The following is a 26,778-nucleotide window of genomic DNA, read 5'->3' on the forward strand; positions in this document are numbered from 1 at the left end:
ATCTGTTGGAGCAGTCACACATGGAGTTTAAACTCAACAGGTCTCTGTCCAGCTGTTCCTTTTGTGCTGCCATTTGGATCATGAAACGGGTAGCAAGACCCATGGTCTGCATGTCACCTTGCACCAAGTAGGTGCTTCATAAATATCGTCTGTCGTCCTCAGCACTCTCGTCAGAGGGTGGGTATTAAATCGGCAAGTTTGTCTTGAAAGGGAAGGGTCATTTTGTTCTCATTTGGGCTCCTCTGGGACGCTTAGAGACATTGAATTTCTCAGACTCTCAGGAATTCATCGCTCTCTCTCCTGGCCCAGGCTCTTGGCTTCAGTCTGGCAATGAAGTCAGAATTAATAAGAAATGGCACTGCTTTCTTCTTCTGAGTATTAACAGTTTTGAGAAAATGGTTAAACTGCTCTTGCATTTAATAATTAGATGGGACACACTCATTTGTATTTCAGGGAGCTCCAAGTCCTTGATCCATAATTAAGATAATAGCGTGGTGGGGGGCATTAGGACCTGAGGTCCACATGAGCGGGTCCACTGGGAGGTATCCAGCAGCAGGCCTCTGTCTCTGCCCCAGGAGGTCTCTTCCCGTGCGCTCTGGACAGCCTGCGATTAGCACTGATTTATTCTCCTTCTCATTCCCAGCCTAATAGATCTCAGTGTTATTAGTTCCACCAGTGCTTAGGGAGCTGGGCTTGGTGTGATACCTGCTTGCTCAGTCACAGTGATGCTCACAGGGCTGGTGGGCAGATTGGATCTGGCTGCAGCAGTTTAGAAAATGCATCCATCCCCTCTTCATGGGACAGACCAAGGACCGTGGTGCCTGCTGACCAGCACAATAGATAGCATGACACGAGCAGTCATTGTGAAGACTGGAAGAAGTGGAAACTCACTTATTTCCCACATAAGCATGTGAAGTGTTTCCCCTTGTGGGTCCCTGGTGGTGAGAGCTGAGATTCCTGGGGTGCTCAGAGATCCTTCTTCCCTACTTCCTATCAGTGGCTGTGTGAGGTGCAGAGTCTCAGGGCCCTGGACACTAGCTGCAGGAAAGGACAAGGGCTCAGAGAAGAGGCACAACCACTTAAGGACAGCGTTGGGAGTGCTACACAGCCTTCTGCTCACATCTGGAAAACGCTGGCTGAGCAGCCATGTCACTTGGTGCACCTGGTATGGCTTTGTGTGGCAGCTGTTCCTGTCTCCAGGCATGTGGTTATCATGGTGCCTAAGAAGAGACTGCATCTCAGCCCACTTGAGGGCCACTCTTCTTCACTGGCCCTGGGATCTTACCTAAGTGTTTCTCCTCACCTTCCCAGTCTCTTCTGAGGTGTTTTCTCCTCAAAGGACCTGCACTGGCCACCTCCCTCCCCACATGCCTCTTCATCATATCATTGTATCTTACTGTTTTGAATATTGCACATTGCTATTAAATAATCTCATTTACTTTTTAATTTTTGACATAATGTCTTTTCTAATTGGTTTAAATGTTCTTGATGTTTTCTGAAATCTCAAAAGAAGTATATTGTCCATAGTAAGTATGTTGTAAATATTTATTACTCAGATTAAAGGATGGATAGGTGGACGGATGGGTAGATGTGGGACTGTATGGGTGGATGAATGGATGGATGGATGATGGATGGATGGGTAGATGGGTGGTGTATTGCTAGGTGGATGGATAGGTGGATGGATGGATGTATAGATGGGTAGATGGTAGGATGTGTTGATGGCTGAATATTTTGGTTGTGGATAGTGGGTGAGTGTATGTATGGATATATAGACAAATATACATGTCTAGATGAATGGATGTGTACATGAATAGATGGGTGTACTGGTAGATGGATGAATGGGTAGATGTGTGGATGGATGGATAGATGGATAGGTGATTGGGTGTATTGGTAGGGGGATGGTGAGTGGGTATAATGGTGGGTGGGTGGGTGTATCAGTGAGTGGATAGATGGGTGGATGGATGTAAGGATGGGTGAATGTTTGGGTGGATGAATGGGTGGTAAGTGGATGGATGGATAGATAGATGTGTGTGTAGATGAATGGATGGGTGACTGAATGGGTAGGTGAATGGTTAGATTAATAGGTGGATGCATGGATGAATGCATGATGGATGGGTAGATGGTGGGTCACAGATACTGTTATCTGATACATAAGGTTTAATCAATGATGTGCCTGGCTGGTGATGTTTGTGAAGCTAGCTTGGTGTTTGGAATGATAGTGTGGCCATTCATGTCTTTAGGGTGGTGGCTTTTAACAATCCAGAAGATGGCAAGTGTTCATAGGTACAAGGGACCAGGGACATACATCACTGGTGGGGATATAAAAGGGTGCAAATACTGGGCAGGTAACAGGGGCTCCTCAAAAAGGAAACAGGACCACAGGATCCAGGAATTCTGCTTGTATTAATTTACCCAGAAAAACATGAGGTCATTGTCTCTAACAGATACTGAAGTACTATTCACAATGTCCAAGAGGTGATAGCTCAGTTGATGAATGCATAAACAAACAAGATAGATATATACAAATATCACTAAGCCTTAAAAACAAAGGAAATTCTGACACACATAGCAGCATAACACAGATGCATCTTGAGAGCATTACACTGGGTGAAACTAGTCAGTCACAAAGAACAGATGTTGTAGTGTCCACTTGCATAGAGTACACGCTTTGGGTGTGTATGAGGCAGCCAAAGTGGTCAAATTTGCACAGACAGAGCATAGGATGGAGGAGGGCATGGGGAATTGTTTAATGGAGACAAGGTTTCAGTTTAGGAAGAAGAAAACATTCTGAGGGTGGATGGTGGTGATGGCTGCTCACCTCTGTGATAACACTGACTGTCTCTTGAGTATAAATTTTTAAAAGGCTAAAATGAATCTATTCTATGAATCTATTATTATTATTTTACCATAAAAATCTATTATTTTACCATAAAAATGACATAAATTCTTCCTGATTTTAGGATCAACAAATCTCCACTGCAGAAATTTTGTAATCTATGGAAATGTGGATGGACAGACGGCTGAGTGGAGGATAGATGGGCGGATGGTGGGTGGATGAATGGATCAGTGGATGGATAGTTGGATGCGTAGGTGCATCGTAGATCACAAATACAAGTTATAAAGCAAAAATAACAAACACCGTAATCTTACAACCCAAGAAAACTTTAAAATACTTCTGACAAATTTCAATTTATGTGTATAATAAACATAAGTATAAGGTATGCTTGGCACCTTGTATCACAGTAATTTGGACTTTGTTTTTATCTGCTTTATATTACTGTCTGTGTCTGGCAGAGGTTTGTGTGTGTCGTTCAAGCTACTTTAGTTTTTAAAAATTATGTAAATAACTTTTTTCTTAGGTAAAAGCAACTGTTTCACTGTGGAGAAGCTAGAAAATCAGCATTAAAATCAAATGAAAAGCTTCAAAATGAAGCTAAATCACCCTGTAATTCATAAATAAGTAGCACACAACTTCACCATCCTGTTTCAATTCATTCTTGTTTGCACATAAGACCATAGTATAGTATTATTTTGAAGTTTAGTTTTATCCCACCTGGCATGTTGTTGGCCCTCAGTGAACAAAACACAAAATCCAACTTATTGGGTGCTCGGGGGGCACTCAGATCTTAGCCTGTGTGCTGTGAGGGAGATGGAGCTGGAGAGAACCCCAGGTTACCAGTGGCTGAAAGGAAGGTGCTGGGGAAAGACCTGGTCGGCAACAGATGGATGAATGGATGGATGAACATATGGATGGATGGAGAATGGATGGAGGATGGGTGGATAGGTGGATGGATGGATGGATGGATGGATGGATGGATGGATAGGTGGATGGATGGATCGATGGATAGGTGGATGGATGGATGGATGGATGACAGGTGAGGTAAAAAGGGAACCAGCCCCACTAGCTCTTTCTACTCCCAAGACAGCCCATCTTTGGGGGCCTTTCTGCCTACCTGGGCTTGGGGCCCCCGAAAGACCTCTTCTGCTGGGAACCCCCACCTCTCAGTGCTGCTGCTCCGTTCTGGACTGCTGGAGTTTCCCCATCAGTGCTCCACTGCCTCCGGGCCACACTCTGGTGGGGAATCCCAATATGCCAGGCCCTTTGAAGTAGGGCCCTAGGCCTGCAGGGCGTCCCACCTGGGCTTCAAAGGCAGGCATGGAGCAAGCTGCAGCCACGCAGGGCCGTGGGCGTGGGCAGGTGGGGGCCGGAGGATGGGCTCCCTGCTCTTGCCCTGAAAGACAAGGGAGCCACAGAGAAACTGAGAAGAGTCCAGTCACATCCTGCCCTGGGTCCACAGAACCTAGGAAATTACTCTCATTCACTCACCCTCTGTGCATGTGTGTACCATGCGTCATAAGGGCACCTGTGGCTAGCACCATGGCTCTGCCTGTTCTATGCTGTGATCATGTCCCCTGGCTACAGGGTTCCTGTCCCATTGCCCTCTCCTTCCAGATCTGCTGCAGGCTTTATCACTCAGGAAGCACAGCTGTTTCCTCTTTCTCCTAGGCCTCAGCACCAAGAGTCTGGGGCCCTGAGCCACTGGCACCCACAAGGTGGCCCTCTGGAGAACACCAGCTGGCTGGTCTTAGGCACAGCTTTGTGCCCTGTGACGTATGACTGTCTATCACCTGCTTTTCAGAATGTAAGGAGCAGGAAGTGAGGCCTTGGGGATCCTGGAGGTACACAGGCTTGGTGTGCAGGCTGTCAGCTGTGTGGTATCCAAGTGGCCATGGGAGGGCATGCTGTTTGCTGTCAGTGCCTGGACCATGCTGTGCATAAAAGGGGCACTGTCCATGACCCCCAGAAAGGAGTGCAGAGGGAATGACCTTGACACAGGGGCTCCAACCTCCACTTTGCTGTGACAGCATGGTCAGCTCTGCAGGTCTGCGTCCCCCAGTTGAGCAAAACCCTCCTTCTCTGTGTCTTCTGGAGCACAGCTCTAAAACCACAGTTTTAAAGAATCATTAGTGGGTTTGGAAATCGATCTGATGGATCACAACCAGCACTTATATTAAAATGAGAAAGACAAAAACAGAAGAACCAGAGGGTTACTTGTGGTGTGATGGGGAGCGAGCTTGATGGCTGTGGTCACTGATGCTCAGGCACTGCCCCCTGCAAAACGACTTCTTCCTCACCAAGCAGCACTGGGACAGCTGTGCTACCCTGGGTCACTTGTTCGGAACACACCGTGAACACAGGTCTGTAGAGACGTCTAGAAATCAGTGCTCCGTGTGTGCCTGAGTCATCGCCATCTTGTGGTCTGCAGCCTGGCTTCCTAGAGCTGTGAGTCTCGTGTCCCATATATTCCTCCAGGCAGGCACACGCTCCACTAGTGAGCTGGCTGGGGAGTCCTGGGTTGTTTATCATCACTGTTTTAAAGACAAACCAAAGAAGATGTTTTTCATTTTCATGTGTAAATTCAGTTACTGAGACTCCCCGCAACAGTCCCACTCACACAGTGGTATTTTCTCAATCACAGGCACAAGTTCTGTTTTCTTACTTTTTATCACAAATCCTGGCTGGCTGTCCAGTTGCTCCCTAGCTGCCCGTTATTTTGGAGATCTGACTACATTTTTCCCAGACTTCAGATTCCTCCAATTCAAATTTTTTTACTCTTCATCATTCAAGAAGAGACAGTGGAAATTCTGCCCTAAATATCTTTTCTTACTTGCAAAGTCTGAAAATGATTTGCATTTCCTGATGGTCTAATTCCAGATACAACACAAGTTTAATGTCTAAGAAGCATACAGCTGTGAGTTCTGAGCATCTTGGTGTGTGTGTGACTGAGGTGACTTTGGGGGCTCCGAATTGCCCAGATGAATTCGCTGGGTGGCACTGGACATCCTGCTGGTCTTTAACACAGAACCCAGTGTACATATCTCCAAGCTATGTGAGGGACAGGAACAGTGCTTGGAATGACACCTGTATGTCCTCTGGAGGAAAGAGGGCTGCCCTCACCTGTGTTGTGGTGTCCCCACCTGAGTTCCACCTCAAGGACTGGTGACCTCTCTTTACAGTGCCCGGGTCCAGGAGCTCAGCCTTCTCCTTGTGACCAACTGGTTCCACCCCCCCCCCCAGGGTACCACCTGGTCACCTGAGGTCCCTTCCTCCAGCCCTCACAGCTCCCCAGGGGACCCAGGGGAGCCCCAGGTACCCATCCTCCTTGAGAGGCCTTTGAGTTACCCACAGTTGCAACCCTGACTTGATCACAGGTAAGGCAGAGCCCCCAGTTCTCCACTTACACTTTTCCTGTCCTCCCCTTGGCCTTTCATCCTGGCCCACCCATGGAATATCCATGCCAGGCTTGCACTTGGACTGGAAGCAGTTTTGCCAGGACTGTCTCTTGCCCCTCTGCATGCCTGGAAAGTCATCAACTGCATAACTTGTGCCTCATGTAACCTGTCACATGGATTCCCCTCCTCTCCTGCCATGGGATGGGCACATCCACTGCTCAGCTTTGGAGAGGACACCGTGGACTTCTTAGGGGCTTCCTGCAGCCAATCTCCTGTTTTAAACAGATTGAAAGTTGTGGTATCCGCTGCCACCAAAGCCTCACTTAATTACATCCATGGTGACACCGACTCACACTGTGACTTTGAGGCCAGTTCCATCCTGCCTGCAGTCACAAAGTCTAAATATTAATTAAGTCAGCCTCTTCTTGCCGGTGGCTCTGTCTGCTGTCACAGAGGCAGCCCTCCTCTGTGTTGGGTGTGTGGCAGTGATTCCTACAGAGCTGCCTGTGCACATCTCTGAGGACTGAGGACCTTAGATTTTGGAGCTCTCGAAGTGCTGTGTGGGTGATGGACTGAGACTCTAAACCTGGTTTACATGGCCAATATTGGGGGCTGGGGATTTAGCTCAGCGGCGTAAGTGCCTGCCTTGCAAGCAGGCAGTTGTGAGTTTGATCCCCAGTCCCGATAAAAAGGGAAAAAAGACAAAAGACAAAAAAAAAGAATATGGATGATATTTACTGTTTACAATCAACTTTGTTTCCCAATCTGAGTCCATATAAAACCAGAGCTAATATTGTCTTAGAGCTTCCTTTGTGCCAACAGATGATATTAACCCCATTTTACAGGTGGGAATCCTGAGGCAGGGTATGGCACCTGAGGCCTGATCAGAAGTCCTTTCCCACTAGGATGTGTGTCATGGGCTTAGGTCCTTTCTAAGAAGCCCCTGAATTCCCTGCTGCCCTCTTCCTCTTCTTCCGGGAACTCCCAGAATGTCCTTGACAGCAGTATTTTCTAGTCGAGCCTCCAAATCCTCTCAGCCTGTGCCATCGCCTGATCCTATGCTGCTTTTGCCTTTCCAGGTCATGACCTGACATGGACGTTCGGGTCAGCAATGGGCTGCATATATGACCACAGTCCAGTGAAATGGTATTGCTCAGAGGCATCGTCGTCATCTCTCAAGGACACAGTGCACCCTATTGTTAAGGGACATGGGCTTGTGTTGTCACAGCCACAGCCCTCATCTTGCTCCAGTTTCCTGCCTTAGTCCACTTTGGAGTAGCACTGCTGCGTGACTCATAAGAAAAGAAACTCACGCAAGGCTTCCGAGGAGCGCCCTGCCGACCGCAGCCCAGCCGCAGAGCACGCTTGCGGTGAGGACAGCAGTGGCAGCTTTGCTGTCGGGGAGGAGCTCAGAGCCATGAAGTGCTTCAGTGTGGTGCCTGGAAAAGCCCATGTGTGGAAGCAGGGGCACCCATGGAGGTGAGAGAGCCTCACAGTTTGGCTCGAGCACTGGACCCAGCTGATGCCTGCCACGTGCAGCCCCACACTGTGACTTGTGGGTGTGAGTTTGGCTCATGCAACATCCAGTCACTGCTGGGGTCCCAGCCCCAGAGCCTGAACCCAGAAAAACCCTTCAGCTATGAGCTGCTCTTTGGGCCTCATGAAAATAGGGTGATTTCAGAAAACCTTTTCCGACAGAGTGGACGCTAGGGCTTTGTCACCTGTTCTTGGGCCGGGTGACAGGAGCAGGATGCTGGAAATCACAGGCCTTGTTCTCTCTGTCGCTTTCTGTTACAAATTTAGGACAGTCAGAAACCAGTGAAAGTAAACCGAATAAACGACAGCAGGCCTTTAAATCCAAAGTGTGACCTCCTTTCTCCTTGGAAAATGGAAACATTTTAATTAGACCTTCAAGTGCTTTTTTGTTTTATTTTTCCTGTTTTCAGTGTCTGATACTTTGAATTGGCCTGACTTCCTATGTCCACTTATTTCTGTTTCACAATCATGTGGGCATCGCCAGAGGTGTTCTCAGCATTTGAGTCCGGAACATTACCAGCATTTCTTCTGTTTCGTGTCTAAGCTGGAAGGCCTGGTTCCCGTGGGTTTGTGGCATATTTCTGGGGATGATTTGTGCCCAGCACCGTGCTGACCTTGGTGTGGTGGCATTCAGGCCTGTCATCCCTTCTGGTTTCTTGGGGCCCCACAGTGGGGTGGAGCATGCCAGGCCCTTGCCTGCCCAGGTGATTCAGCCTCCTCAGAAAGCAGAGCCACAGGGGTGGGGAGGCAAGCTGAGAGTTCGGTAATGATTACTTTCATATAAAGCTCACATTAACTTTATATTTATCGCACGGCACTCATGAGAGCTATTTACAATTACATGGGACTTAAACACATCTAAGTATTCCTATGATCACCCAGTTTTTAAGTGAACTGAATGATCCTGGCAGAGACTTCTTATTTCAAAATTTTCCTACTTTCCCACCCCCAACTGATCAAATAAACAGACAGATACAGTGTATTTTATGTAATTGGCAACATTTTTCTTTCAATTGAGTTCAAGGTGAACTTGGCAAAAGGTGAAAGGAAGCATCAATGGTTCAAACTCCTTATGTTTTTCTTTCCTTATTCAATTTGCTAAAATTATCTGCTACTCCAGGATGGCTCTGAAGGCTCTGCCAGGGCGTCCTGCGAGGTTACTACAGGCAGAGACTGCACAGACTTGAGGCGCGTGCAGGGGCTCACAGACGCATGCAGCCAGGTCCAGCTTTTGCAGGCAGAGCCGTGGACCGGTCACATGGGTGTCAAACTCCAGTGCTGGGGGCAAAGCCAGAAGTGGCGCTGTGGATGTGGCTGTGCTCAGCTGCCTGCCAGGCAGGCCCTTACATGTTCACACAGTGGCCATGCAGGTGGAGGAGGCTTGGAATCCCCACCTGGAATCCCCCCAGCTTGTCCGTGCTCCTGGAGCACTTCACTCCTCCTTGTGGGCCTGCAGGGCCTCTCATCCTTGGGAAGCCTCAGCATGAAATGCTCCTAGACCCCCAGCTCCTAAACCTGCCCACTATCTGAGAGGCAGAAAGGAGGAAACTAAGGCACACAGCAGCATGAGTTGTGATGCAGCTGCCATCAGGACCTGGTTTGATGGACCTCAGGCCAATGCTGACCCTGGGCGACATGCTCTTATCATTCCTCCCTCTTGTCCCTCTGCCTCAGTGTCTGTGAGCTCACTCCTCTCCCAGGCCCATACACACTCTGTGCCTTGTGCCTCCACCCTTAGCACTGAGAGCTCAGGAGGACACCTGTGCATAGGCCAATTGTGTGAAATCACTACCTACCCAGGATTTCTTGCTTTTAGGCACTGGCAGTGGAGATGCCAGCAAAGCATGGAGTTTGGAGACTGCAAGACAAACCAGCCTGGGGCTCTCGCCTTGCGGCCGAGCTGCTCCCAGGCCCCTGGTTGCCCTGCCCAGCCCTTCATGGTTACCACCCACACAATGACCTTGTGGCTGTGTTTGCTTTGGATTCTTATCTGAGGTCCTATTTCTCTCCTTTGTGCACAGCTGCTGGAAGAACCTGCAAGAGGGGGTGCATGATGGTGAGAATAGAGTGTGTGTGTGTGTGTGTGTGTGTGTGTGTGTGTGCGCGCGCGTCTCTGTGTTCATGAGTGTCTTCATGTGCACTTTTGATATGCGCCTGTGAGCTGTTGGTGTGCATGGATAGTGTGTGTGTGTGTGTGTGTGTGTGTGTGTGTGTGTGTGCTATATGTATCGGCCTCTGCACCACCATATGCCTGTGCACACTGCTGCGTCATTGTGCAGGCCCTGTGACCATCCAGACCACAGTGCTGTGTGCAGTGGGCCTGATAGGAGTTCACTATAGCCCGGGAATGTGCACATCTGCGTGGCCTTGCCCATAGGAATAGCATGACTCCAGGCAGTGTGCAGTTCAAGATGCTGAGCTGCACAGCCCACTGGCCAGAGGTGTGGGGCTGCCACACTCTGCTCTTCCTGCCTCCTTTCATAAGTGGACATGATGCCTTTGCCATCTGGTCACAGCCTTCTGTGTGAGTGTTGCTTCCAGAGCCTACTTACTGTGTGTCATCCCTCGAGTGCTCCTTTGTGGGCCCTGCCAACACCACCTGGGCTGTGGACCTGGGTCCCTCTTAGTTTGCAAGAGGGTGTTCTCCTCACCCGGGTCTCCTTGGATGCCCAGGTGGCTGTAGGCCCTGGGTTCAGGCTGGACAGGGTGCTGGTGGCCCAGGCACTGCTTTTCCAGGCTAGTTCCTCTCTGACTGCTCCCCTTCAAGTGGCTGTCCCCGAGGCCACCTCCACAGGACACGATCACCCTGCCCAACTCTGCCTCCTCTCTTCTCTCTGAGGAAGGTGCCCTGGCCCAAGTGTAGGTATTGGTGGGAAGAGAGTGGCATGGGCATTTTGGGATGTGGATGTGGCTTGCACAGTGTCCCCAAGGCTAAATTGTGACCCCTGCTGTCCTGTGGTGGCCCCATGTAGCTGTGTTCTATGACCCTTGGGCAACTGCTCAAGGACAGGATCTTCTAAAGAGCAGCGGTTGGGTGGCCTAGGCATGCACACATGCTATGGCCCAAGCTCCAGTGTGGCCTGTGGGCCATGTCCCCCCCCCCATGCACCTGGGGCCTGTGAAGGCAGAGAGAGATGCATGCCAGGGGCACACCAACAGCCTCTGCCACGTCTGCCTGCCCCATTCCTCCTCTAAGAACCAAATCCCAAAGTCCCCACCACAGCGACCCAGTTTCAGGCTGCCATCCTGTGCTATTTCCCCACTTGAGGGTGGATTCATTTTTTGCCCCTGGAATTGAGGATAATAGGGCTCGCTGTGCATCCTTGCCGCTCCCAGAAGTCACCTGACTGCACCATTTTACAGAGCAGCAGCTCTTGGACTTTCTCAGGTGACACTAGGAGTTTGGCTTGAAGGAGAATCTGGATTCAGTAGGTCCAGGGTGAGATCCGAGAGCAGCAGGTCAACCCATTCTAGGCCTTTTGCCACACCTGGTCTGTGGGGGACAATGAGAAGTCTCTTGCTATGAGCATGAGCAAGTGTTGTTAGGAGCTTAGCAAGACCTCATCCTCTGGAAGTGACATGGGGAATTCGCTTGCCTATAGATGGGTCCACGTGAGGCCAGCTTGTTCCTGATGTCTTTTCTGGTTTCTTCACACTGTGTGCAACAAGGGCTGAGGAGTGTTCACTGCATGCTATGCCAAGCCCCCTCCTGGGGTTGCGCACAGCTCGATGGGGCTGTGTGACCCCCCATGTAGACACAGATGTCATCTTTCTCTTCCGCCACTCCATCTGGCCAGCTGCTGCGTTCATCAGCAACTCTTCAAGCTCAGGAGAACCACCTCAGGATTGATGCACGCAAAGTGACTCCTGAGAGGAGAGCTGCAGACACTGCTGGGCCCAGGAACTCAGATAATAGGGCTGGAGCTGCATCTGCTGGCTGGCTGGCTTCCCTCTGGCTTTGTTCTCAGGTGGGTGTTCTGTTGTTATGGTGGGAAACCATGGCCAGATCCAACTTAGGAGAGGAGCGGATCGTTACCACCAATCCTCCAACACAGCTCTGTGCCCTCACTTCCTTAGCTCACCTCTCGGCCAACGCACCCTTGTTTCCAGAAAGGTGAGCCACATCCCTAACCCTCCTGGGTCAAATGCCTCCACTCAGTACCACCAGGCCAGAAAGAGGATACAGCCACCAGAGTCCAGAAACCAGAATGTATGATGCTGAGCCTTCCGCCACTGGGGACAGAACCTCTCAGGACTCTGTGCTGACATCCCAAGCAGCGGCCCGGAAACAGTGGTCAATGTTCCCTAATTTCACCCTCTTACCTTCCAGAGCAGCCCTTCTCGATCCAGCTGTCCAGAGTCTGATGCATTCAGAGCCCTCAAACGTGGCCCAGGCAGAGGATTTTTGAAAGCTTCCAGCTTTTAAAGTGCAACCCAGATGAAAATCTATAGTGAAAGCAGGGCTTGGTGTGCTAGATAATAAAGAATCTGAAAATATTAAGGCCACAGGAAATCTTAGAACCCTACCAATTCTTATCTTTTCATTTCATGGGTAAAGTAGCTTGCCCAGAGCCACATTGTTAGTGGTAAGTCTAGAACACAAGGCACCTAATTTCCAGCTCTGTGTTCTTTTTATAACACCTGATTTTATACATGTCGAAAGGGAAACTAAGCATGACAAATCGACACAGCCACAGGCAGAGAAAGCTCCCTGGCAAACCTGAAAAGGAAGAAAAAATACTTTGAAAATATTAAAGGTTATTACCAGATGTCAAATGAATGTCATGAAAATAGCTTCAAGTTTTTAACACACTGAGACTAATTTAATGTATTTAGATGTCTTTGTTAGCTGGAGAAATTCTTAAGAGCGTACTCCTTGTCACTTTATCCCACTATTAATCACCTGGGAGAGAACTTAAACTGGAAATAACTGTAGAATTTGTTATACTTCAACTGATCAGGGTTCAAGATACTTGATTCTCAACAGTGTGTGTAGGATCAAAGATATGGCTGCCCTCCAAGAAATTGGGATGTTTACATCAAAGTTGAGATTGAACCCTTTTCAACCTGGCTCCTTCACTTTAGCGCTTAGATTTAAATTCTTGTGGAAGACTTTTAAGTAGAGCAACCTGTACACAAGTGTGTGTGTGTGTGTGTGTGTGTGTGTGTGTGTGTGTGTGTGTGTGCAGGCGTGCGCGAATATAGCATGTGGATGTGTTTGCATGTGTGACGATGTGTGTGGGGGGGTGTTTGCATGTACGACCAGGTCAGAGTGTATGTGTGCAAATTTCAGCCTGCTGTTGTGGCCATGTCATGGAGTAGAGAGCAGAGGTGCATTCTGGATCCCTGACTGTGCTTCTTAGGCAGAGCTCAAAGGAGCTGCCAAACCTTCCATCTACACTAGAATAAGGACAGGCTGACCCTGAGCACAGCAGCCACATTGTGGAGCAAAACCCTTTGGATGGAATGAATTCAGATCACCTGGCCTCCAGTCTGAAGAAGCAGAGAATGCTTTTTCGTCAGGAAAAAAAATACCATTCATTTTTCCGTTCTATCCAGAGTGCTGTTTCACCCCAGGTTAAGCTTTTAGCTGGCCCCCACCCCCAGCAAAGGTCTCCGAGGCTTCATAAAGAAATCACTTTTCCTTGTTCAGGTGCTGATGGCACGGTGAGGTTTGTTTTGCCGGGAGCTTAAAACAACAGAATTCAGAGAGGACTGGCTTGTCTCAGCGAGGAGCCCAGGGCTCCTAATTGCTGCTGATAGCCTCACGTCTACCCAGGCGATGGATACCTGCCTGCTTTTTAAAAGTGTCTAAAGTTAACCTAGTCATAGAACACCAGTCTTAAATACTTTCATGTCTGACTCACCTAAGCCAGAGTTGTAACTTAACATTACATGGGCCTTGATATTATTGAAGTTTAAAGGAATTCCTTTCCAAACCCAATGTTTGGCTCACGATGAAAGGCAGTCAAGCAGCTTATTCTAAGTTACATTCAATAATTACATAAGTAACCCTTTAAGGACTAGATATGCAAATAGTGCACTCTTCTTCCTATAATTACTTTGTGTACATGGTTTGATAAAATCCCAAGATTGTAAGACGTGTTTATGGAGAAGATTAGTGAACAGGGTTTCTTTCTCAAGGGAGGATGTGAACCAGGGAAGTAGAGGCCTGAGCTGGCTGTGAGTGGCCACAGGAGCCACAAGGTAGGAAGGAGCCGGCTGGCCAGTGGGGCTGTGGCACGGTCCATCTGTTGGGAGCTACCTCCCTTCAGTTACATCCACACTCCCGGGGAGTCCCCGAGTCCCTCAGTGTAGTTTCACCCCAGAGAGGGCACACTGGATTCTTTGGGTGAGTGCATCCGAAAGACAGCAGGTGTTTGCTAAGGAGCCTGGCTGCCTTACCACCTTCAAGGAGTGCAGGGCAGCTGGCTGTCTTTCCTCCTCCAATGAAAACATTTTGAAAAAGAAGTTATCATGGGAGTGATTCACACTTATTGGAAAAATAACCGAAGAACACAGGGGTGTGGGGGTTGTGTTTTTCCTTCAGCTTTCCAGGGGCAGCAACTATTAGCAGCTCCATGTGATTCTTGAAGACTCTGATGAGAACATGTGAGCACCCCAGGTGTGTGGCCCTGGGGATGTCCTGTGAAGGACACTGCCTGATCACTCAACCCATTCATCCCTGTGGGCTTCCCTGGGTTCTGCTTGTCTATTTCCTATTACTGTAATGACACACCCAACGCTGGGTATCTAGGACGCTGGGAGGCTCAAAAGCATAACATTAACATGCATTCCATCCTGGCCAGGATGCTGGCTTCATCCCAACATGGTGGTCGGCACAGTGGTGGAACATGCATGAGGGGCATCACTTGGTGACTCACTCTCGTGGGACTTCTACAGGCCTGCCGGACCTGCATTATCCTGGCTGAATAAGCACCCCAGGACCTCACGGTTGCCCACTCTTAAAGGGCCCACAGCTCAGCGTCAAGCTGGGGACAGTTCATGTCCAGCGAGAGGTAAAACAGCTCACTTAGGTTTGTGTCATAACCTTTGTTGCTGAGTCATGGCCACTCAGGTGGGGCACTGAAGCCAAAGTGAACATACCTAAGAGTTCCAGGATCAGTAAATGGAGAATTCCTTCTTGTGGCCAAGGAGATGGCTTGGGTCTGGCCACACATGGGTCACAGAGACCCAGGAGAGTCCACTTACTCACTGCAAGGATCATTAGCATTCTGCCCACCTCTTGTGACCACTGGCCCTTGCCAACTCCCATTCCTATTACTCCTGGCCATTTCTTGCTGGGTTAGGATCCAGCTACACTGAAGTGCCCACCCTTGATTGATTAGCTTAGGCATCACATTGGACCCCCAGCCATAACAAATGTGGCCAGAAAGGAGACCCTGTTCCCTACTTCTGCCCTCAGTTTCCTATGATCTACAGCAGCCCCTCAGCCTCTGACCTCGGTGTGATGCTGGGGAGCTATGTTTAGCAGATCTCCTTTGGAAAGGGAGGTCCTGCAACAACGTTAGAAATCTGTGCTGCTCCAGCATGGGACCAGCAGACACAGATGTGGGAAGGCAGATGTCTGACCCCCACTCACAGGTTACTCCCAAGGTGACCTGGAAAAGATCCCTGACATTCCTCAGTTTACTCAAGGAGCAGGTGGAACCACAGTGTCTAAAGGGTGGGACTAGGGTTTTCTCCAGCACCTCCCACCTGCCCACTAGAGGCCCATGGTGTTTAAGTGCTGAAAATTTAAAATGAACATTAAAGCTGTTTCAGGTATTTGACTCCCCTCATCCCTTGTCACAAAAATGCAGCTGTCTCTCAATGTTGTCATTTACTCGTTGGGAATTTCAGGACTCTGCCGCCACCTTGAAGCTGCCCAGAGCTGCAGGCTGGGCCGCCTTGCAGGTATTGCATACCACTGCCTTCTGTTGGCGGCGCGTTTCAGGGTTAATGACCCAAAACCCTGGTCTGGGGAACCAGGCTGGAAGCAGAGCTGCCTCAGCCTTTGTTAGGGACCCACCCACACCTTGTACAGACAAAACAATGTCGCCCTGACAGGCCAGGCACAGGAGCCTGGCTGTGATAGTGTCTCCTTCAACACTGGCCTGCGCCGGGGGGTGTCTGAACACTGCCAAGGCCCCTTGGGAGTGCTGCTGGCCCTTGTTCCACCAGGAAAGCCACTGGGTACCTGCAACAGGACACAAGGGAGGATAGCAGCAGTGTGACAGAGACTTATGGGAACAAACTCCCATGGGTCCATGCGGGGTTCCTGACTGAATGAGTATTGATCCTCCTCCACATAGGAGGAGTGGTCGAAATATCTGAGGATATAAAAATTGAATTTATGACAGTGAAAGACACAGAGACGCACAGTCTCTCTGGAATGCTCCCCTTCTTCTGGGAGTCTCCTTAGTGAGTGGCTTTGCAGGATGTGATCAAAACTAATGTGAGGGCGGCTGCTGAGTGCCGTCCAGGAGAAAGCCAGGCTTGTAAAGTTACGATGCTGTGCCTTCGTCGGCCTTATTCACCGGCTCCGGCGCATGAGACTTCTCCAGAGTCACATGACAGTGAAAGGGAAAGGTTTTGAATCCATTCAGGAATGGAGGCAGCAACTAGAGACACTCAGGAAAGAAGACTCTAGATCTGCTTCCTAAGTGGCAAGGACAAGGGCAAAGGTGTGTTGGAAGGACAGAAGGACAACAGGAGAACACGGCTGAACCCACAGGGCCGGTGCTGGGCCCACGGTAGGGACTGGGCATTGGGCTGGCAGAGTCAGCCATCTGCTCCTGTTTCCAGAAAGGTGCAATTATCACACAACATTTCTAAGACGAGAAGGAACAGCTGGGGTGCACAGACACCTGCCTGGCCTGGCCTAAGATTTATGCTGCTACAGCATGGTGACAGCCAACGTTACTCTACCTCAAGAAGCTTGGGTCAGGAGTGTCTGACCATGGTCTTTGTTAAGCTGTTAACTGGCCAGTGTCCAGCAGGCTGCAGGGGATAGGGAACTACGGCTGCACCAGGGACCCCTTTTGAGGTCAGGCAGGCACCCTGGGCTACCAAGGCGCCATGGAGCCTCTGTGTGTCTTAGGATGGAGGACAGGAGCTGAGAGTTGTACCAGCTCCACAGTCTTCGTTCCAATGCCAGTGGCCTTGGGACACCAAAGCTCCTCTTCCTCTGTGTCTCTCTGTTGCCTAGGCTGACACTTCTAGACACCCACAGCCTGAAAGCCACCTGCCAAGTGCTTCCAGGTGCTGAGATCACATGAGACTCAGTTTGTCCTGTGACCCTGATGTCCACAGCAGGAAGTCCACATGCCACTGCAGCAGATTCTGAAGTTTGCAGGAGAAAGAGGCCTGCAGAGAACCAGAGGAGCAGATTTGCATGATTCTTTCTGTGTGTTTTTGTGGTTGCTCAGCCCAGGCTCCTTGGTTCCCTGCATGAATCGCCTGCAAGTCCAGGGAGATTGATATGGCATCTGCTCGGAGCCCGGGCTTCTCCCTTGGTGGACGGCTCCTCTCATGACTACCCTGCAGCCAGCACATGGAGCACTCACCCTTTGCATACCTGCAGGGGCTCAGGGAGGTCCAAAGCCACATGCCCCACAGCGGAAGTGAGTGCCTATGTCCTCTGTGAGTTTGTGTGCACACACATGTGTCTGCATGTGTGAATGCTGTGTATGTGGACATTTTGTTGGGAGAGGAACTGAGGCTAAACATTGGTCTCACCCCAGGGAGTGTGAAGCAGAGGGGCTCTTTCCTTTCTGCCCAGCCTGGAACATCCTTACATTCCTCCTCACCAGGATCACCAGGGTCTCCTCTCCCTGCATGTCAGCCTTGCTCTGGGAGTTAACAGCCTCTGTAAGACAAAAGGGACAAACAGGAAAGCCCTCAGACTGGTAGAGCCAGAAGCACATGGAGCTCAGTCTTTCCTTAGTCCATGGACCAGGTTGCAGAGCCACCTCCCAAAGTCCCCCGACTCGGTGACAGCCCTGCAAACCAGCTGTAAGCTCTGTCCCTCCACCAGACCACCTCTCCACCTCCAGGAAAACTGTTTTAGTCTGCAGCCATGATGATGAAAGCAGGGATTGCAGGTGGGTCCTGCTGCCTGGGAGAGAGAGTCTGGCCTGAGTACAGACAAGGATGCCCGAGGTTGCAACATGGGCTCAGAACTCATAGAGTCAAGGCTGGGGTCAACACAGGCTTTGGTTTCAGCTTTGGAGACAGTAATTAGATGCTGGAGTGTGATTTTCTAAACCTGTGGTTTCAGGTAAGTTGAAGAATAGCTTTTCTTGAAGCCATCAGCACCCTGCCCTGAATTAGAACTTTCTGCTTTGGGCATGGTCAGTGGGTGAATTACCAGATCCCTGGCATGGTGCCCTGCTCCCCAGGGTGGCTCTGTGGGACCCTGAAAACAGAGACCTGTGACTCTATGTCCCCGCAGACACAGTAGGGAGCTGAAAAGAGTTGCTCTGTCTTCCAGCAGAGACACAGGACCTGGTTCAACCCCATCCCAAATCTAATCACCAAGTAATTCTGTGGGGCCTGACGTTTGAGATGAGAGAGACATTTTGATTTTCATGTAATATGCAAGGCTATAATTATCCATGCCTGACACAGGGATCGATTTCACCCCAAGCAAAAATAGAGTGTGCGGATCCTGCCATAGTGACACTGCCTGGGGAGGGTGGCAGGCGTGAATGGTGCCAGGGACACTGTGTCTGTCTGCGCAAATGCTGAGATGAATAGTGTCGGGAAGGATTAGAGGTGCTGACATGGGGAACCCAGTTGCAGAAAGAATGGAGCAGGGAAAGCACACGCTCCTGACCACGGTCCCATTCTACAGGACTCTGCATCTGTGACCATTTCTTCAGGCAGTGATACCCTTGTACCTTTGCCTAAATGATGCTTACAAGGTCCTCACGGCTCAGACAGACACCTGCAGAGATGCTCACCACCCAGGCGCTGCTCCTCTTCCATCTCCTTTCTCTCCCCTCCTCTTCTGTCCTCCAATTCTTGGTCCTTCTTCTCTTCCTCTTCTTCCCTCTCTTTCTCCTCTTCTCTCCCTACTTCCTCCTCCTCTGCATCCTGCTCTTCTCTCAGTTCTCACTGCCTCACAGCATTGTGGGAGCCTTGGCAAGAGGATCGTCCACTACTTTGCACAGGGGGAAGGTATGGTGACCATGGTCACTCTCACTACCCAAGCGCATCTGTACTATAAGGGGCTTATGCTAGGAGAGACCTGAGGTCCCTGCCGACAGGTGCTCAGCCCTGCTTTCTTCTGGATCTCACTGTCATTTTCCTCCATCTAAACTTTGCTTTTCTTGCTTGATTTTACCAAAGTGGCCCAGAGGAGGCAGAAGGCATGGAAAGGTTGCTGAGGCTGGACAGTGCCCAGGGAATAGGCACAGCGGGAGTCACGGTTGTTAAGTGACTGCATGTATCAGGTACCATTATCCTGATCCTTTCGATAAACAGTATGGGGGCTGGGATGCCCCATTAGAAACAACTGCGCTATCTTCCCGATCAATCTGACATTTGAGGTTCTGTTGAGGACCTTAACCTGGAAGCCCTGGTGGTCCACTTCCTCCTGGAGACCGGGACAGAGTCCAGGGGAGAAGACCTTGTCCTCTGGCAGCTCGAGCACGAGGTTGCTCCTCCTGCTCAGTCCTCATCTTCCTGAACACAGCAGAGCGCCAGTGTTCTCCCCACCCATGTGGGGCTGGCTGCCAAGCTCCCCACTTTCTGGGCTCTAACTCTGTTGCTTTGCCCACCCAGTGGCATCCATTTCCTTTTCACCTTCCAGGGCTGTGCCTGAGTGGGTCCAGGCATTGCCTCTGTTTCCCTGAATCCTCCGCTAGGCTAGTGACTCTCACCCAAAGCTGATGGTGCTGTCTAAGGGACAGCTGGGCAGTCTGGAGAATCTGTAGTGTCATGACTAGGGCTTGCTCCAAGTGTCTAAGGATTTCCAATGCATGCGACCACCCCCACAATAAGGATCAACCACAGTTCTTTATGTGCAACACAGAGACAGAATAGTGGGCTGCCTTGGACAGATGCCAGGACTCACTTCTTGCAGTTTTGCTTAGCAAATATTTATTGAGTAATGTTGAACAAGTAACCTTTTCACTTACAAGAGTGACAGCAATCCACAGCACTGTATCTATCATCTCAGAATCCAGGCCACTGGACTCTAACCTTGACTACTGGCTTGACGTCACCATGGAAACCTCATAACCCATCTGTGTCTGGTGGGCTCCGCCGCATGTGTAGACCAAGTGCCATAGCAGAAAGGCCCCTTAGCTAGCTGTGCCCATGAGATGGCCATGGAGCTGCAGCAGTAGCCAGGGTGTGGCCAGAGAAATAGCCCCAACTTAGGAATCATTGGGTTGGAATCTCTCATTCTAACTTTCAGGGAACTAGTCTATTGTTCTTCCAAAGCAGAAAGAGAAAAACATTTAAATACATATCAATGAAGCACCTGGTGGTAAGAAAAGAGAATGTCTAAGGAGCAGAGGAACCAATCACTTGTAGGAGAAGAAAAGTGGCGTGTGTGGGCAAAGTCTTCTTTTTCTTTCCTGAGTATTTATTTTTTTATTAGTTGGTGTTTGCAGTACACAATGTCTACGTTCTTTGTGGGTGTTGGTGTGTGTACTAACACATCTTATCCTTTTTTTCATTCCCTTTCCCTCCTTTTCTTGATTGCTTTCTCCTCTGAGAAAGATCTGTCTCCCTAGTTTCTATCATCTATCTTTTATTTTGCTCCTCATCTGTACTTTGGTTTTTTTATATAAGAGAAATCATGCGATATTTAAATTATGTCTGGTTTATTCATTTCATGATCTCAGGGTTCATCCATCAGCAGGGGGAAGAACACTCAAAACTGCACCCTAATGTTCTCCACAGCTGTAACATCCTCAAAACTAGCACTGAGTGTTGTTTTCCTACAAAGCAAAGAGGAAATGGCCTATTACAAGACTTGTCATGCTCACAAATTAATACACAGCAGTCAAAATTGAATTAATCAGTAATATCAAAAGTCCTTATGCAGAAGACTTGAAAAGGACTATGAACATCATTCTGGGTTAAAGAAAAGAACAGTTTCTAGAAGCTGAATACAACATAAAAGCTCATATGTGACCTTCCTGGTGATAAGTGTGAGCAGATTGTGGGCTCAAAAGCATTTCTCATGGCCGGAATGGTGGTCATTGACAATCTCTAAAACACCCGGTGAATGCTCTGAGATTAGAAGTGGAAAATCGGATGCTCTTTTTTTTTTTTTTTTTTACTTTAAAGTGAATAAAATAAAGCAGAACAAAAACAAAATGAAGCAAATCAGAACAAAACAATGCAAGCAACACAAGACTTCAAAACAAGACAACAGGAAATCAACAGTGACTACCATAATGTCTCTGATTTTCTTCAAAATAGTTGTCCACAACTTCACACAATAAAATCAAACAGAACAAAATAGTATAAAATCAATCAATACGAAAGAATAAAAGCATTATAAGACTTCAAAACAAGATAACAGGAAATCAATAATGGCTACCATAACATCTCTTGTTTTCTCCAAAATAGCTGTTTATGCCATCACACATAATAAAATCAAAGAAAACAAAACAATAAAACCAATTGAGCAAAAGAATTAGAGCATTATAAGACTTCAAAACAAGATAATAGGAAGCCAACAATGGTTACCATAATAGATCTCGTTATCTTCAAAATAGTTGCTCAAACCCTCAGACACAGTAAAACCTAACAAAATGAGATAGAACAAAACCAAACATAACAAAATTATGAAAATAATACAAGAGTTCAACATCTGATCGTACAAAATTAACAGTGGTTACCACCTTCCTCTCCTAGATATTACCTCCTCTATCACTTTGATAATATCTATTGTACTTTTTGGATCTCACTAACTCCTGTTTCTTATGTTACGGTTCACCAGTATGGGTTCAAACTGTTTTGCCCATGAACATGATCTCCAGTTGCATCCATTTACCTACTTTAGAGCCGAATAGCTTTCATTGTATGAAAATGCCATATTTTTCTTATCTATTCTGTGATTGGTGGGCAAGTCACCCTTGCTTTTTTTCTGGTTTTCTATCACTTGGAATAATTGTTTTCTCTCCTTTGATTTTCAGTCTATGAATTTCCATTCAAGTTAAATGTGTTTCTTGTATACAGTATATTGATGGATCTTGTTTCTTGATCCACTCTCTCTGTGTATGTGTTTTTTTTAATTGCTGAACTGAAGCCATCTACATTAATAGTTACACCCAGCATACATTGGTTCATCTCTGCCATGCTGTCCTCCTGCTGTGGGCCCTCCATTTTTCCCCTTCATTCAATTGCCTGTCCTGTTTGGTGATCCTCTTCTGCTGCTGTTCCTGGAGCCATGATCATCTTTATCTCTCTCTAGAATATCCTTCAGCACTCTTTGTAGGGTTGGTTTGGTGGTCATGAATTCCTTCAATTGTTCTTTATCATGGAAGTATCTTATTTTTCCATCAATTTTGAAAGGTAGTTTTTCAAGGTACATCAATCTGGGTTGGCAGTTACTTTCTTCCAGTATTTGAAACACTTCACTCCAAATTCTTCTTGATTTGGTTTGTGTTAACAAGTCTGCCATGATTCTGATTGGTTTTCCTTTATCGGTAATGTGTTTCTTTTCTCTACTATTCTGTTGTTGTGCTGAACTTCTGGGATCTTGATTATTGTGTGTGGGTGTAGATTTACTTTGGTTATGGCTAATTGGAGTGTTGGAGTCCTATATGCCTTGCTTATCTGTATGCCAGATCCTTTCCCCATGTTTGGAAAGTTTTCTGCCTTTTTATTTCATTTGTATTGCCCTCTGCTTCTGCACTGATATCTATCACTATTAAGTTATGCTGCTTTGTGTCATCTTGCAGCCCTTGAATTTTTACTTTCTTTCTTGTTATTTTTAAGAGATCTTTCCTTTCATGATTGCTAGCTGCAATCCTGTCTTCAAGGTCTAAAAATCTATCTTTAATCTCTTTTAAGAAGTTTTACCAGATTTCAACTGACTTTTTAATTTCCTGGATATCTCTTTGAACCATTTTCATGCATTGTAATTCACTTCTATATTGTTCATTCAAAGTTTCCATCATTTTCCTATACTCTTTTTAATCTATGTCTTCTTTAGATATGTTCAGCAATTCTTTCATTATGTTTGTGATTTCTTCTTTTACCTGAGACGTTATTTCTGATCTGATTACTTTTAAAGTCTCATGAAGTTGTTTCTTTACTTCAGTTGTTATCTTCTTGGAGATTTCAGGTGTATGACTTCCATTTTCTTCCATGACTGTATCTCCTAGACTTGTTCTGTGTGGCTGGAGATCTGAGATTGCCTTTTGCTCTTTTGTCTTGACATTTTTCTTGGTTCCTCCCAACAATCTGGTTGTAGGGCCCCAGGCACTTCCCACTATGACAGCCCCTCCATGGTGTAGGGGAATGGGACAGGCACCTGGGTTCCTCTGAGCCAAGGTTTACAGGGAGGTAGCAGGGCATGGGGAGGACTTCTCCAGACCTGTGCAGCTGAGGGAAACTGAGGTTTCCCTGACAGCCAGGGGTGAATGGTTGTGGGGCTGCTTTTCTCAGCCTGTGTGTCTATGCTGGAACTCTTGCAATAGGCAGATGTGTTTGTCTGATTCTCCTGGTGGATGCTGGCTGTCTGAAGGAAGCAAGGGTTTCCAGTGGTGGCCTGCATGTGCATTAGGCTTGCCTTGTTAGGTGTTCCTGCTCATGCTGGCTGCCCATGGGAAGCAAGCCTTTTGATGCCAGTGGCCAGCATGAGCCAAGGCAGGTCTGGCTGGGTCTCCCTGCTCAAACTGGCTGCCCACAGGAAGCAGCCTTCAGATAAAAAATCCGGTATTGACCAAGACAATATTATTCTTATTGTGTGTGCATGCAATGAGCAACAAAAGGCAGACTTTTTATTTTAAACTGAAATTCCAGAAAAAGAAACGAGTGGTCCTTGTCCCTACCAACTGATATGGAAGATAAGAGGAGTTTTCTCATCATAAGACTCAGGAAGAGTCAATTGCCACATGGACTCTGATTCTGAGGACCCAGACATTAGCTACATGAGTACTAGGTTCTTGGGGTGTGGCCATCTGGATGGAAACGTGTTGTATCCAAGGAACTATGGGCACAATGACTTATGGCAAAAAATAAGGAGGCAGAGTATATTACTCAGAATTATTTGCAATCATTTTATTTGAAAGGATACACTTAGACATGTCAGATTAATAAGCTACCTGATGGAAATATGTGTCACCCCTTTCTTTTCTTAATCCTTAAAGTGCTTGCCAGAAAAGCTCTGATAGCATTGGTCCAGAGCAATAGTCAGACTCTGATGTGGATTTTCTGTGCAGATCCTAAGTTTCTGTCTCATAGCCTTACTGACTGACACATTGATAATGAAATTTTATAATGAAATTGCACATTGCCCCAAAACCCTAAGCCCTGGCTAAGATTGTGAGCATCATTCTGAGGCATCTTTCATTCTGTAAAAATTTTGAATATGGTTTCATAATTTGGACAAAAGGGACAAAAGATTTTTGTGTCTTTTTAAGAAATATTTGAATTATATCATGAGTTTACTGCCTCCTATTTACTATGTTTAAAAGCAACATTTATGACAGCCTAGTATTTCATTCATGTAAATATGATAGTTTATTTAATATATTCGTATGGTTTGACATTTAAATCTTTTTGTATTAGTCACTATGAGAACTAATACCATAGTAACTGCAGAAGCCTCTTAGCTCACTATAGGATTGCAGCCCTATCAATTCATTGTGGGTGGGAAATGCTAGAAGTTGGAATTTCCTTGGACACATCTCACCCCCTGGACACAGAGCTGGGCAATGTGGTCCCACTGGAGGTGTTTACCTTCCCTGATGATACAGCGGCTGACTGGGAGCTGAGGGTCACTGCCCTGGCCCAGCACAGTGCAGAAGTGTGCTGTGAATCACCAGCCCAGGCAAGGGGCAAAACTTAACACTCAAAGCATAGTTTCTGCCAGACCATATCATTCTTCCACCACTGTGAAGTCATAAAGTGTTTGGCAGAACTGTGGTAAGCTGGGCCATCTGCATCTTCTACACAGGCATTCATACCAATTCCTGACTCCTGGGGCAGTCTCTTGCCCCAATTGCCTGATCACCTGTTGGCTGCATGATCCAGTGTGACTGTGCTCATGTGAGCCCTGAGTGGTACTAGAGTAGTTTCTATGGCTTCAGGAGCAATATACGAGGAAACAGGACACTGACCGATGGTTTTAGAGATTACATGCCAGTACCTCACCTGGCCTTATTTGCAATTGCTTAGAGCCCATTGAAGAGAGAAGGAAATACCATAGTCAGCCCGGTACACGTCAGTATATGGAGATAACTCTCAATATGATTAAAGCTGCAGCAATTGTTCTGCATTCAAGAGGAGTCACTCAAATTGTCTCCTACAAAGTAGCTTCTAAGGCTTCAGCAACATTGCTCATCAGTGCCCACCATTCCTCTGTCTGTCTGTCTGTCTGTCTGTCTCTCTTTCCCCCTCATTTTTTTTGGACAGGTCTTGCTTTGCAGGTCAAACTGGACTTGGATTTACTATATAGTTCAGACTGGCCTTGAACTCATGGCAAGCCTCCTGCCTCAGGCCCCTTGTGTTGGAATTACAGGCATGCACCACCACGTCCAGCTGTATCTCTTACTGTGAGATCAAATTTACTATATATCTTCCTTTTTTTGATTTACCCTCTCTTGTTGCTTTACTTTGTATGCTATGTTACTTATTACTCAGGGACAGAAAAAGCCTTCATGTAGTCAACTAATAACTATATGTTTTCCCAATGTGTCCATTGTTTTTATAGTTGGCATCTCATCTTTTGATGTACATATATCATTGGTTTCCATATTAGAAACACTGATGGATCCTCTATTTGGCTTTCTTCCATGACTTTTGTATAGAGCTTGGTCAAGAATCAGGTACTGTGTAGTTTTTTGACTTGCTAAAGTTTTCACTTTTTTACACTGAAATAGCACTTAGACTGATAGTAATTTGGGTTTTGATATCAGGCAGCTCTGTACTGGTGAGGGATTAACGTCTGTCCCCTGTGGGGAATGCTTTGGTGGGAATATTTACCTCTCTCTGTGGTATAAATGCTTTGGTCTGTCTGATCCCCAAGTGATCCCTGGGGCATCCTGGGAAGGGGCCCAACGTCAGCCCTGCTGCAGCATATTCCTGGGCTAGGGAAGATGCTCCCTCCTTTGGAGTGACTTTTCCCTGCATTTTGAGTGTGTACGTCTTTCCTTTTTACCACATAGAACATTGTTATCTGCTTCCTGGAGCAATTTCACTTTGTGTATTCTGTCCCTGGAACAGGTTTTAGGTCAGATACACTTGTTAAAGGGAGAGCCAGTCTCTGCTTACCCTGGGTGTGGAGGGCAGGTATTTTCCTGATGTCAGCCTGTAATGTTTTGGTGAGAATAGCCTTCCAACTTCTTCCTTCACCCCCTCTGCTTCTTGAAAGGTGTGTGCTCCTTTGGGTCTTCTTTAAGGTGAATTTCAGAATCATTTTCTAAACTTAGGTCTTTCTGAAATGATGTTAAATCTATAGTAACGGGATTGGATCGCTTTCCAAAATTTAGTTTTGGGAACATGGTCACTCTACTTCTTGGGATAGTCACAAGAGTCATCTTCACTTCTCAAATGCCCAAATCGTGTTCTTTTCAGGAGACAAAATGAGATCAAGGGAAGCAATGGATGAGAGGCAGCAGGCAGCGGCTCACACTGGTGAAGAGTTGCTGCTGGGTGAGGGCACAGTGGGGTCGTCTTCTGCTGGAGTCTTTCCCGAGGCTCTGGGGCAGGGTCCCACCAATGCACTCACCTGGTTGCATCTTTATAACATTAGCCAAAGAAGGTGTTTGCACTTCCTTCATTGCTGCTCCTCTCCCCATCCCACTGGCCCTC

The sequence above is a fragment of the Cavia porcellus genome, unplaced genomic scaffold, assembly GCF_034190915.1.
Source record: "Cavia porcellus strain 051 isolate PalLab524CR breed Dunkin Hartley unplaced genomic scaffold, mCavPor4.1 scaffold_6, whole genome shotgun sequence".
Taxonomy (NCBI): Eukaryota; Metazoa; Chordata; class Mammalia; order Rodentia; family Caviidae; genus Cavia; species Cavia porcellus.